Source organism: Meriones unguiculatus, chromosome 1, assembly GCF_030254825.1.
Source record: "Meriones unguiculatus strain TT.TT164.6M chromosome 1, Bangor_MerUng_6.1, whole genome shotgun sequence".
NCBI classification, from domain to species: Eukaryota; Metazoa; Chordata; class Mammalia; order Rodentia; family Muridae; genus Meriones; species Meriones unguiculatus.
In genome coordinates this window covers 145,741,031-145,751,172 of record NC_083349.1, presented here as the reverse complement: position 1 = coordinate 145,751,172, position 10,142 = coordinate 145,741,031, and the positions used below count along the sequence as shown (strand labels likewise).

Below are 10,142 nucleotides of genomic sequence, written 5' to 3'. Positions count from 1 at the left end.
CAAGGGGCGGGGAAATCCAGTGGGACACACCCCCAGCCACGCCCCTGCCGCAGACTTCCTCGGCAGTCCAGAGCGCGCCGGGCGTGATTTCCCTCCAGTCTCTGAACTCCGATCCGCTCTGTCCTCTGCTGCCCAGCACCCACCTCGGTCTCTCCCTCTACTCCCACCCACAGTCGGACCCCATCCTTACCAACCCTCCCTCCATCTTCTTTTTTTCTTAACGTACCAACTCCTGGAACTCAACTTCTCTCTACCCAACTCCTCCCTTGTTCCACAACCCCTTGCTTTGCCATACCTCACGTCCCTCCACTGTGTGGCCCCACTCTGGACCCCGCCTCCCCCGTCCTTCCTCATCCAGCGGTCTCCACCTCACCCTGACCCCGTGGCCTCTCTTAAGTCCCTGTGCAGGTTCCTGCGGTTGAATAATTAAGCTTCTGTCAAGTAAATATGCTTTAGCTCCATCACACCCACTTGTAAAGGGAACAGAGAAAGGACGAGAGACGTGACCGCGCACAGGTGATGGGCAGTACAGCTGGGGAAGGAAGGAAGTGTCTGTGTGGGCTGGGACGCTAACGGACATGGGTGCCAGAGCAGCGCGCTGCACGCTCCCTTTAGAGTGCTCTTCCTCCCGGCTAGAGGGCTGGTTCAGGGGTTAAGGGCGCTTACCGCCAGGCCTGAGGACCAGCGTGTCATTCCCAGGACCCACATCATGGAAAGAGAGAACCAGCTCCACAAAGTTGTCCTTTGACCCCCTCCCAAGTGTGGGAAAAAACGACTTTCCTCTAGAAATCCACATGACTCCCCACCTCAACCCAGGAACCTACTCAGCTGCCTCCTCTTACTCCCCCTTCGTCTCCTTCCTCCTCTTCTCCATTTTTTTTTTTTTTTTTTTTTTTTTGAGGCAGGGTCTCATGTAACCCAGGCTGGCCTTGATTCTCCTGCCTTCACCTTCCACGTGGATTACAGGTGTGCACCACCGTACCCGGCTCCTACGCAATTTTGTTTCAGTCCATTTTATTTGAATAAGGCTGACTATATCCCTGCTCTCAGCAACTTCGCGGAAGAAGCCCAGATCCCAGCTGGAGCCAATCACTGTAGGATTTCCTTGGCTCAGTGATTATTGGAAGACATGTGACCCCGCCTAGTCCAGCGAGGACCAACTCTGGGGGCTTTGCTGCAACCGTCAGGACAGGGAGTGTCTTTTCTTATTGTTTGGTTGCACTTACAGCACGAAGGATTGAAGTTAAGGCCCAGCTCAAGCGGAGCCACGCCCCCAGCCCCTCACTGGGGGGCGGCTGTCACTGAGCCCCTTACTGGTGTATTCCAGGCAGGGCTCCACCACCAAGTCTGGCTTCCACTGTTCTTTTTAGCAGTTTGGCGCACAGAGCAGCTAGCCTATATGTGTATGTGATGTGTATATGGGGTACGCGATGATGTAATTGTTCTGACAGTGAGAGATCTGTTATACTTTATTATAGTAATTTAATTTTTAAATAATTTCATACTTGTATACAATGCGTTGGAGTCAAATTCACCCCCTTTTAACCTTCTTCTTCTTTTTTTTTTTTTTTTGAGACAGGGTTTTTCTATGTAGCCCTGGCTGTCCTGAAACCTGCTCTGTAGACCAGGCAGGCCTCGAACTCACAAAGATCCAACTGCTCTGCCTCCCATCTGCTGGGATTAAAGGGTTGTACCACCACCACCCAGCCTCATTTTAACTTTTCTTATCCCTTCCTGCTCTTGCTGCCACTCCTATTCCTTTCCAACTAGTCCCCTTCCTGCTTCAACGCCTTTTTGTGGTGGTGGTGGTGGGGTTGTAGAGGCAGTTCTTGTGCAGGCAGCGGAGGGTGCTGCGTGTTCATGACTGCAGTGGCTGTGCCGTATCCGGAGACAGCATTTTGGGGCTCCCTTCCCTGTCTTCTGGATTCTTGCAGCTTTTCCATCACTGCCCTTTCTTTGACGTTTTCTGGTCGTGGATGAGAGGTGATAGAGATGTCTTGTTTAGGTCTGACTGCTAAGCAGTCCCTGTTCTCAGCCATTTGGCCATGTAGGAGTTTCTGCTTTCACCATTGCCTGCTCCTAGAAGAGACTTGTCTGGCCAAGGCTGAGAGCTGCATTAGTCTGTGCGTATAGACAGAAGTGTGGAGACGGCAGCCTGACTACACGTTTATCTAGGAAAACATTAGTATATTCCTCAGAGGGCCAGGTTTACACCAGCAGGCATGAATCCTCTGGTGTGGATCAGACCTCAGACCCAATCAGAAAGCAGTTGGTTACGCCTGGAACCTTCAGTGCATTACTACACCAGTGCACATGTGGGCCAAATAGCATGCAGGGCCCACAGCTGGGTGAGAGCGTGGATGGCTTTCTGCACCCTGCCCATCGCCTTCCGGCACCGTGAACCTCAGCTAGCAGGAGGAAAGCCTTCAGACCGCGTTCAGCTTGATTTCTGTGTGTCTTCTGCAGCAGGGTCAGGGTCTAATTCTCAGTGGTGGCTAAGAGCAATAACAAGTCCCCATCAGTTTTGGGAGCTTTTGTGTGCTCCAAGGCCAACAACTTCCAGGGAGGTACCCTGCACTTGGCATTGGGAGTTTCATCAAAACAACAACATAAACCCCATGACTTCTGGGAATAGCATGGTCCACCATGCAGGCTTTCTATGTTTAAGCTCCTTTTTTGGGGGGTGGGGGTGGGAGCAGTGTCACTTTGACCCACTTTGATGGCCTTGAATTCACTAAATTGTAGAGCAGTGGTTCTCAGCCATCCCAATGCTGTGACCCTTTAACTCAGTTCCTCACGTGGTGACCCCCAGTTATAAAATTATCCTTGTTGCTAACTTCATGACTGCAGTTTTGCTATTATGGATCCTGATGTAAATATCTGATATGGGACTGTTGTGAAAGGGTCATTTGACACCCGCCCCCCAAGGTTCTCAACCCACAGGTTGAGAACGACTTTTGTAGAAGCTGACTTTGAACTCCTGATCTTTCTGCCTTTGACCCTCCAGTGCCCAGAGTGGGTCACCACGCCCAACCTCTCCATTTCATGTGGCCCTCAATACTCACTTCAGGAGTCCTCAATACTTGGAAAAGATGGAAAGAAGTTCAGAGGAGTCAAACCTCTAAACCATGGAGGCTTAGCTGCGCCTGGCGTGCCCTCTGGTGGTGAGAGCTGGTATGACTCTGCTGATGCCTGTGCTGGTTTGGTTGGTTGTGAAGTAATTAATTACATACAGGTAATTTCACACCGGTTACTTATTTTTAGTGGATTGATTTTACATTTTAAGATTTTGGGGGGTCTCTGTAGAGATATCCCAGATGTCAAAGGTGATTGAAAGTAATCATGGGATCCACAGGTTGAAAAAAACCAGGTCTGTTGCAATTTGTCTTCTGACCTCTACAAATGCTCTGTCTGTCTGTCTGTCTGTATTTCTCATACACACACAAATAAATGTAATTTAAAATTTACATTTTTTCTTTTAAGTGCTTTGTTTTGTGTGTGCAGGTGTTTAGGCTGCATGGATGTCTGTGGCACTATGTTGAGGTCAGGAGAGCGTGACAGATCCCCTGGAACTGGAGTAACAGAAGATTGTGGGTGCTGGGACGTGAACCTGGGTCCTTAGCAAAAGCAGCCAGTGCTCTGAGTGTCCAGCTTTCCAGCCTGTGCGTGTGTGTAAGTGAGAGAGGCACAGACAGAAACAGAGAGACAGACAAACAGACACAGAGACACACAGACAGACAGACAGACACACACACACACACTGTGTAGCCCAGGATGGCCTGCAGCTCTTGATCCCTAAGCCTCTGCCTCCTGAGTGCTAGGCTTATAGTCATGCACCTTGGTTCATTTTATATTTTAGTAAATTCATTGAAATATTGTATGACAGAAACTCCTTTTCAGCCTTTCCAGTTGTGCAATTTGACCTCATGGCTCTCCCTGAGGGACCTGTGACAATCATCCTGCTATCTGCAGCCTTTGAGAATAAGTGGTAACAAAACATCACACCATCTTGATTCTGAATAGTTTTGTTTGTTTGTTTAAATTTTGAGACTCTTTCATTGTTTGACCCTGGCTGACCTGGAACTCACAGAGATCCTCTTACCTCTGCCTCTTGAGTGCTGCTGGGATTAAAGGCATACACTATTATGCCTAGCTGAAAAAATATTGCACTTTATATATTTATTCATTTCCTTTACACACACATCCCAACACACACATGGAGGTCAGAGGACAACTTTCAGGAGCTGCTTCTCTCCTTCCACCATGTGGGTCCCAGGGATCCAATTCACCCCATCAGGTGTCTCACCAGATGAGGCATTTCGCCAGCCTCCGAATACTTTCATGTGCAATTCGTATGAAGAAGGCCGCTTTGCTACGGTAACTAGAAACCAACAGTTCACAGCCCTGTCATCCAGTTGCTGGGTGCCCTGAAATTGGCTTGGTCAGCCTCTCTTTCTTGTGAACGCTCGTCCTAGTTAGGGTTACTATTGCTGTGGTGAAAAACCATGACCAAAGTTGGGGAGGAAAGCGTTTATTTCAGCTTACACTTCTAGTCAACAGTTTATCACTGAGGGGAGTTGGGGCAGGAACTCAAAACGGCAGGAGTCTGGAGGCAGGAGCTGATGGAGGGGCATGGGGGAGTGCTGCTTACCGGCTTGCTCCCCATGGCTTGCTCAGCCTGCTTTTTTTTTTTTTTTTTTTAGAACCCAGGAGCACTAACCCAGGGATGGCCCCACCCACAGTGTGCTGGGTCCTCTGCCATCAATCACTAATTAAGAAAAGAAAATGCCCTTCAGCCTGATCTTATGGAGGCATTTTCTCAACTGAGGTTTTCTCTTTTCAGGTAACTCTAGTTGGTGACATAAGATGAGCCAGCACAGAGAGAAGGAAGAGATTCATGGGCGCACAAAGATCTGAGAATAAGTGATGTTTGAATGCCCAGCCCTAAACAAGGTATCTTACCCCACCACAAGATTCTGGAAACAGTGAGGTGAGGTGAAAAGAGCATAAGAACCCAAAGCCAGGGAGAAGGGCCGTGCAATGTGAAATGCCATCTACTGGGCATAGAATGGTTACTGCAATCACGAACTCCCAACTGCCTTGGATGCCTCACTGGGTTGGCACGGGAATGGACCCCTCAGCAGCCAGGCACGGGCAGAAGAGGGGCTCAGAGGGCCCTGCTCTCACTGTTGGATGATTTCCTACTGATAGACTTAGGGAAATGGCAGGGGGGGGGGCGAGGGGCGCCTTTAGTCCTGTAACCTCACCAGGTTACGGGATGACACCAATCCAAAAGTCACACCGATGGATCCGGGTTAAATGAAATGGGTCACACACCAAAACCCAACGTCATGAATCTGAGAAGGTGTCAGGAGTTGGGGAAGGATGGGAAGGAGATAAGGAGCGAGGGAGAAGATAACGAGAGTGTACCTTCCATTCTGGTTAGAGTCAGCGGAATAAAGTACATTAAACAAATGCTTTGCTCCACCGTCCAGCTGGCATTCATTCTAACAGAACTGTGGACGGGGTGGACGGGTTTTGCTTATTTAAACACACTCCAGCTTTCATGGCCTCCTGCTCAAGATCATCAGTTTATTATGGACTTTTTGTTTTGTTTTCTCACCATTAGAATAACAAAGTTCATTTCAGGCCAGAGCAGTGCAGCCAGCGTGGTCCATAAAGGCACCGGCTCCATAGAGGCATCCAGTAGACCTTTTCTCATAAGCAGTCATGCAGCTGTTTCTTAGAAACTGCAGGGAAATGACTTCAGCATCTCCTGGAGGCCAGAATCCACTGATGCCAAGGCCAGAAAGATGTGAGGCAGTGTTTGTGTCTAATCCACTGTGCTGCTTGTTTTTTTTTCTTGTGTTTTAGAGGGAATCTCCATTGAGAAAATGCCCTCATCAGACCACCTGTAGGCAAATACATTGTGTGAAATTCTCAAATGATTAATACAAATTAAAGAACAGTTTCATGTCGCCCCAGCTGGTTTCAGACCTGTGATGTACCTGAGGATGACCTTGAACCTCCTGCCTCCACCTCCCGAGTCCTGGGATTACAGGTGAGCACAACCATGCCAGGTTTTGTGGAATGCTGAGGGTCAAACCCAGGGCTTTGCGCAATCCGGACACACGTGCTGTGAGCTGAACTACACCCTTAGACTCATTTATTTTTTTCTTGGTTCAGGTCTCAGGTGGTCCACGCTGGCCTTGAACTCCTGGATCTCCTGTCTCATCTTCTGAATACTAGGAACGCAGCAGCAATTAATAAACTTAATTAAAAAATAGTCGGGAAACCCTTTCGCAGTCCGCCGTGACCTGAAAGCCTTGAGCTTGGTGCAAAATGGAGGACTCCGTTTGTCCTCGGGGCTCTCTCTCCTCTGCCTGGGGAGTCCGGATCTCCACACATTCTATCTGAAGAATGTCATGTAGTCCTTAGGGAAACTACAGGTTCAACTTTCTTTCTCCTGGCCAGAACCCTGTCAGCAGGCACCTGGGATCCCTAGAATGCCTCTCCAATCAAACGAGGTATTCCAGTACCTAAGCCCCCAGCCAATGATTGATATCCACCCTGGATTACACTACACCCTCCCCAAATTTCTATATAATTCCTGTTCACCCCCAAATAAAATTGAACTGCCTTAATGAAGCTGGTTCGGGTTGTCAGTTCAACGTACTCACCGTCATCTGAATCCGGCCGCTCCTCTCCTGCCTCTGCTCTCCTTAACCTTGTAAACTGGTGGCCAACAGTCCCTGGGAAAAGGGAAGACCCACAGATTTTGTTCATTTTTAAAATGCTTATTTTAGATTGTGTGTCGATGTATGAAATGTGGACTTGTGCATGCAAGAGTCTAGAAGAGGCCATTGGATCCCTTGAGTTGGAGTTATACATAGGCATGAGTCACCTCATGTAGGTGCTGGGGATTGAACCCAGGTCCTCTGAAAGAGCAGCCAGGGCTCTCAACCCGAGACATCTCTCTAGCACTCATTCTTATTCAAATTTTTTAAAAATTATGTGAGAATTTTATTATATATATGTATATAATACACACACATATAAATGCTTTTTGATATGTGTGTTGTGTGTGTGTGTGGAGACCTGCTTGTTTGTCATGATGCTTTATTATTGAGCTCTCTCTCAGCAAAAAATCATGTTTTCACCATGGCCTTCACCTGGAATCAGGGATAGACAGGTTGTGTTGCCAAGTTCACTTCCTTTTTGTTTGTGTGAGGATCACACAAACAGGTGATCGAGGTAAACAGGTTTGACTTCCTGATGAACTTCATTGTATCAAAGGGTTTTGCTGGTTTTGCTCTGACTATAATAAAGACTGTGGAATAAACCAGGTGCCTAGTTTCTACTGGAAGCCCTCTCGAACAAATCCCATGTGTAGTGTCTTGTTTTTTTATTATTTATTATTATTTTTAAAAATTTTCTTTCAATCCTCACTCCCCACTCAAGAACTGTTTGACTCTGCTGGCTGGCTCTAGCAGTTTGGTGCCTGAATAAGGGTCTTGAGATACGGGGAAGCAGTGAAGGAGACCTCCGGTGTTGGCAAGCTCAGATCATAAAGAGAAAAGGGTGTGGTGAGTAAAATTCAAGAGTAAAAAACTGGGACAAGGCAGTAGCCTCATGTTTTTTGTATGGAATTTAATTATAAATAGTCTATATATGCAGCACAGGACTGAGAAAGTGAAACTTTTAGGGTTAGTGAAAAAGAGGAAAGAAAGATGGGAGGCTTCAGGACAAAGTGAGATTAAACCATCAGCTCCTCCAAAAGAGTTATATGTCCCTCCTAATGATAACTTCTTGTTAAAAGAAGACTTTGAGAATAACTTAGATCCTGAGGAGGTTGCAGAGTTAGAGGAAGAACAAGCTAGGCAAAAAGAGGAAGATATAACTGAGTTTTTTTAGCTTTTCAAATATAGAGTAATCTGATGGACAGGTTAATATGGTGAGAATCCATGCTTCTATACCTTTTAAACAATTTAAAAAAATTAAAAATTGCATGTGCTCAATATGGTCCTACAGCACCTTTTACTCAAGTGCTGTTGGAGTCCTTGTCTACTAAGCCTCTCTGCCCAGGGGACTGGAAGCAATTAGCAAGAGAATGTTTAGCAGGAGAGAATGTCATTTGTGATGGAAGTAAAAATTTGCTGAGCTGTGCCAAGCCACAGCTAAAAATCACTCGAGTTAGGAAAAAAAGGGGGGGCAGCTCCTCAGTTTTTCCAGTAAGAAAGCAAATGGTTAATTCTGCTACAAAGCTTCTGTGGTCATAAAAATCAGATTCAACAAATAGCAAGGTGTTTTGTCTGTCTGTCTTGAATGTATAAGTTTGCCATGTTCAAAATGTCTTGGTTATAGATTATTGGTCATTGGGTATGTTTAAAATCTGTAACATAAACTTTACTTACTTAAAACCTAGGGGTGGAGCCATTCTAAACAACGAATGGATGTTACTCATATCTCAGAATTTGGAAAGCTAAAATATGTTCACATAACAATTGATACTGTTTCAGGATTTATCATGGCAACTCCTTTAGCAGGAGAAGCCACCAAACACGATATAAGTCATTGCTTAAAGTGTTTTGCTACAATCTGTATTCCTTCCATTATTAAGACTGATACTGGTACTGCATATATTAGTCAAGCTTTTCAGAGTTTTTGTGCACAAATGGATATAAGCCATAAAACAGGTATTCCATATAATCCTTAAGGTCAAGGAATTGTGGAGCGTGTCCATGGATCTTTTAAGACCCAATTACAAAAAATAATCAGGGGGAGTCATATCCTCAAATCTTAATCATGCTTTATTTTAAATTTTTTGAATGTGGGTATATAAGGCCATTCTGCGGCTGATCAATTGTGGCACCATAATACCAAAGATTATTATGCCCAAGTAAAATGGAAAGCTCCGATTACTGAAATATGGCAGGGCTCCAACCCTGTATTAATATGGGGAAGAGGGCATGTTTGTGTTTTTCCACAGGACTCAGAAGAAGCCAGGTGGATCCCAGAAAGGTTGCTGCTATTTGCAGATGTTCCCCTGAAGAAGGATGTTACTACTGATGACCATGGTGACTTCTGTCCTGATGGTGAATGGAGAGCTGTATTGGGCTTATGCTTCTGACCTACCCTTGTTTCGTTCTACTCCCTAGAGAAGATGTTGTGCAGAGAAACTTCTTAGATACAATGTGACTGGATTTGTTTGATCTGGTAATCAGGACAATCCTCAACAAAATCTGGAAGAATGGGAAAAAGAGGACAGACTATGGAACTTTGATCTGATTCTGGTTTTCAGCAGACACATATTTGGAAGCTTGCCACAGAAACTCTTGGGAGGCCCTGTAACTGCCTATGTATATTCTTCTTATGCTTCCTTGTTTGGGAAATGTCAACATTTTTACACAAGATTCAAACTTTAATGTTTCTTGCCATCAATGTAAATTATAGGTTCTGGTTGTCCAACAAGCCTTTCATTGTGGTTTCTGTGAATGTTTCTCAGGCTTGGTATTTTGATAAAGGGTCATCTTCTAAGTCACTTTTATGGAATATTATATGACTTGGCTTATTACTCTTATTAGGAGCATGTCTCCTACCAGTGATAATTAAGCTGATCTGCATAAGATTAAACTCCTGTTGGAGGTTGGTAGTCAAAGACGGATAGTATCTCTCCAAAGAATAGTCAACTTAAGACAGGGTATGAATGATGGAATTCATGTCCTAATAACAGATAAGAATATATCTTTCAAGAGAGACAACCTAAGGCAGACACAATCTTCAAAGCTCTTAAGTTATGGTCAATTTTTAAAATATAAAAAAGGGAAACCTATGGAGAGCTACTTGTTTGTTAGGATGCTTTAGTACTGAGCTCTCAGCAAAATACATGTTTTCACCCTGGCCTTCACCTGGAGACAAGGATAGGCAGGATATTTTTGCCAAGTTCACTTCCTTTTGTTTGTGTGAGGATCACATAGACAGGTGGTCGAGGTAAACAAATTTGACTTCTCAGTGAACTTCATTGTATCAAAGTGCTTTGCTCTGACTATAAAAAGGGACTGTGGAATAAACCAGGTGCCTAGTTTCTACTGGAAGCCCTCTCGAACAGATCCCGTGTATAGTGTCTTTATTTATTTATTTAT

General features: G+C 45.4%; 1 long non-coding RNA gene across 2 annotated transcripts; it reads left to right on the top strand.

The window, feature by feature from the left end:
- Positions 1-57: 57 nt before the first annotated feature.
- On the top strand, positions 58-6,879 carry LOC132648152 (uncharacterized). 2 transcript variants are annotated; one of them, XR_009586536.1, is made up of 4 exons: positions 58-516; positions 4,844-4,990; positions 5,986-6,061; positions 6,187-6,879. It is a non-coding gene; the product is annotated as an uncharacterized LOC132648152 (long non-coding RNA). The 2 variants fall into 2 exon arrangements; XR_009586541.1 differs by lacking the exon at positions 58-516 and adding an exon at positions 2,772-3,235.
- The last annotated feature ends 3,263 nt before the right edge of the window (positions 6,880-10,142 follow it).